Source organism: Panthera pardus, unplaced genomic scaffold (assembly GCF_024362965.1).
Source record: "Panthera pardus isolate Hobbes unplaced genomic scaffold, ASM2436296v1 HiC_scaffold_7, whole genome shotgun sequence".
NCBI lineage: Eukaryota > Metazoa > Chordata > Mammalia > Carnivora > Felidae > Panthera > Panthera pardus.
In genome coordinates, this window is record NW_026527002.1 from 26,211,832 (window position 1) to 26,216,043 (window position 4,212).

Sequence of the window (4,212 nt, forward strand, 5' to 3'; positions counted from 1 at the left end):
CCATAGGAACAAAGGTGTGACCAGTTTATTTCACCAAGTTCCCAAATAAATGTTACTTTGTATAGTAACAAATCTTTAGACAGTGAACATTCATATGAGTACAAGTAAATCTTTTATTAACTGAAGTTATACAATCCTTTTGGAAATGACACTGATGATTCATTAGTCAAAAATCTTTATTTCGTTTCTTTTTTTTTTTTTTTTTTTTTTTTTTTTAATTTGTTATGCTGTCATCTGGTCTTGAGCAAAACTTGCAAGGACTATACTGTAAAATTTTGCTTTACCAACATTTTGAAAACCCTGCCAGGTTTTTATTTAAAGTGATTGTAAGTTTTTGTTTTTAGAATTCCTGGGGGACTACAAAAGGAAAAAAAAATTCTAAACCTTTTAGGCTTATAAAAAGTTGAAAGTTATGCAGAACTTCTATTTAGGGCAGACTCAGTTGAACAGTTTCAGGTTACTGCATGAGTTTAGTGGAATAACAAAATATTGCTACTGCAGAAATAAGTTACTCTGTCACTTGGGACCACCAGGAGAATCTACTTACATTTGAAAGAATATCAAAGAAACAAAACCCAGAGTTGAAGCACAAACTGAACAAAAAAATAAATTGCTTCATGAAAAAGAAATAAATAGGTGAGAGGAAATAATTTAACTACCGTGTTTTTATAATAAATACATACATGAAATAAAATATTTGTATAAAGTTCACAAAATGTTTTTGTTTTTGTCAGTTCAAATAAAGCCTATTTTTAGTAGAGAAACACATAGTATGGAATAAGCTAAATACTGGGGTTGAATTCCAACACCTTTTAAAAAATTTGATGGTATTTAGGAAGCTTTTAAAAGCATCAAGTGTACTCATTATTAGATGCAAAGCTTTGTTGAATAAATGTTAAGTCTGCTGTATAAATCAAGTTTGAATAAAATGCTTGTACATTCAGTTATACATTACCCTTTAAAAATAATTTCAAAGCACAACATTTAAATTTTAAGGCTTTACATTTAAAGTTCTGAAGTAGAACCAAAGATCATAAAGGTCACATGTCCAACTTATTAATTTCTCAGTTTTTTAAAAATCAAAGTGCATTTCCAGTGACCATGAGCTTTATTACTGAGTGAATGCTATTTCAGTTTTGTGTACTGATACACTCATGTTTCATGAAAGAAATATTTACATTTCTATGTTTCGGTATTTATGGAGGAAGATTTCGGAGTTAAGGGCAAACATTTCAAAGGAAATTGGACTTAGTAAAGATATTTGAGTTATCAGTCACATGCAGGCATGAATATTTTGTCTTACATTATTACTTCTCCTTCGAGATAGCATTTTGACATTTGCATTGTTTGGTAACCATATTTCCAATAATCATTTTAGAGATTAGTGCTAAATTTGACTAGTTTCAATATCTGTAAATAGTCCTTCTATTGGATGGATTTTCCATTCATTAGTTCTTTATTTTTTTTTTACTACGCCAATTGAGTAAGTGTATTAGTTTGCTAGGACTGTTGTAACAAAGTACCACAGACTGGGTGTCTTAAACAGAAATATATTGTCTTATACATCTGGAGGCTAGGAATTTGCGATCAAGGTGCTGGCAAGGTTGGTTCCTTCTGAGATCTGGAAAAGATGTGTTCCGAAGTTCTCCCAACTTCTGGTTATCTGCTGGCACTCTGGCATTCTTTGGTTTCTGTTGTGTTGCTTCAATCTCTGCCCTCATCTTCACATGGTATTTTCCCTGTGTGTGTTTTTGTGTCCAAAGTTCCCTTTTTCATAAGGACAACAGTCATATAAGATTAGGGGTCTGCACTACTCTAGTGTGACCTTGTATTAACTAACTACATCTGTGATGATCTCATTTCCAAATAAGGCCACATTCTCAGGTCCTGGGGGTTAGGACTTCAACATATAAATTTTGAGGTGATGCAATTCATATTCACATATGATAAGTATACTAAAAACAACTATTTGTAGAGTAGTATGGGTAATACATTTTCTAGTCCTTTCCCAAATGAGAATGATTTTTATTCTTTCACATACACACACTAAAAATTTTCTGGTTTTAAAATTTTTGAAGCATCCTTTGGACAAGAAAAAGTTGGGAATATATTCCCATAATGATCTGGTTTTGAAGTTAGACTGATTGTATTTCTTTTGTGGACCTTTTTTTTTTTCTTCCCATACATTTGAAGACTTTTTTCTTTGCCATAGATACTATTTTTTAAATAAATTATCTGCCAAATAATAAGCCAACTTAATCTCCCAGATCTGATGGCATTAGTTAGGATGTTGGCTTTGATATTGAAACAGATAGCCATAGTTCACAAGAGTTTAAACATAGTTCACAAGTTATAAAAGTTTCCTACTATTTTATTTTATTTCATTTTATTACTTTACTTTGTTTATTCATGTAGAGTTCCTCTATTATTAAGGGTTTTCTCCATGAAGTCATGGGGGTCCCAGACTTAATCTACCTTTTTGCTAATCATCCTCAATACCTAGCTTCCATCTTTTGGTTTGAGATGATTATTCCAGTTTTTGTCATTTTATCCCCATTCCCTCAACAGAAAGAAAAAATAGAAAGACATGGTTATTTGTGTTAAGAGTACTGACTAGAAATTGTACAACTTCTGCTCACAGGCTATAGAACAGAAGTTAGACACATAACCACACTTAGCTGCAGGTAATCTTGAGAAATATAGTCTCCCTATGGGAAGCCATGTGCTCAATTAAATTTTTTTTCTATTAATATAGAAGAAAAAGCATACATATTAGGGGCAAATAATAGGCTCTGCTACAGTGTATACTTTTCTTCTCTTAGATATCTATTTGCAACTTTTTTCTCATGCACTAAAAATGCTTGCCTCTCCCACAGGGAGTCAACCTCAATATCTTATCCAGTTACGGTATCCTGTTCAAAGTCCAAAATCTCTTGAAAATATGCAGACCAACCTATTAGGTGTGAATTTGGTTTATCATGGGCCAGCAACCTCTAAACTAAAAGAAAAATGATCTTTCTCCCTCTCACCCTTCCTGGCCATTTCCAACACGCAAACCCAATATGTAATAGAACAAGAACATATCAACAAGAAAACTCTCAGAGCTGTAGCAAAATGATGCCTATGGGGCGTCAGCTGCTCCATGCCATCCAGGGAGGCTGCCCTGGTGCAAAGTGCAGTTTCTCTGTTGGGGAGGTGGTGGGTTATTGACAAAGAGCAATGATGTCCATCTTAATGAAGCTGATGTGCATCTTGTCCATGATGTCTATCATCTGCCAGATCTTCAGGAAGTCATTGAAAGTGACTCCCTCATACTCTTGATCCACCTCCATCTGCCTCATGCAGGTGCGAGCCACCTCCATCATTCCTCGTCTGTAATGGAGTGAACAGAGTCCTTTTCCTTGTGGCAATTGCTCAAGACTTCTTTGCCCACGTTTTCATATTCTTCCTGGGTGATGTGAACTTTGCTGACTGAGTCCTACATGTGGAACAGAAACCTCACCTTTTCTTTCTGGCTCCATGGTGGTGTGGATGGGTCAGAAGTAGGACACGATGGGTCAGGAAGTGCTCAATGCTGGTCTTTTGGGCCAGGCAGATGGTCCCTTTGCCAAGGTTCCTGCTGTCAAAGGAGACATGTTGGCTTTTGGGTCACATCTGATTGAGTTTCAGGGCAGGGACTTTGTTGAAGTCCTGCTTACGAATTGTGGGCTAGTCTCCCCTTAGCTGCTTAAACCTTCACTTAAGCAGCTGGATCTGGTCTGATGAGAAGCCTGTATTTCCCACAAGCTCACTCACTTCTTCAGATTCCCCCCATGGAGGGGGCCATGAGGAACACATTCCTTGTAGGGCCTGGGATGGCATTGGCTCTGCAGCAGATGGTCAGCCCATGGGTCCAACATGGTGGAGACACCAAGGCCAGATCTGAGTTGCAAGTCAAGCAGTTTAGGCAAGAAAAATAAAGATTTTATACAACTCAGAAAAGAAAAAGTAAAACTGTCACTATTTGAGGATGACATGATATTATATATACAAAACCCCAAAGATTCCACCATATAACTAATAAAACTGTTAGAACTAATAGACAAACTCACTAAAGTTGTAGGATGCAAAATCAAAATAAAAATATGGTATGCTTCTATATACTAATAATGGATTATCAGAAAAAGGAATTAAAAAATAAAACTGTTTACAATTATGTTGTAAAGTATAAAA

The 4,212-nt window shown here is 35.5% G+C and overlaps 1 pseudogene; it reads right to left on the reverse strand.

Annotated features, from left to right (window-relative positions):
• Positions 1-3,203: 3,203 nt before the first annotated feature.
• LOC109269283 (calcineurin B homologous protein 3-like) lies at positions 3,204-3,837 on the reverse strand (annotated as a pseudogene).
• Between the last annotated feature and the right edge of the window lie 375 nt (positions 3,838-4,212).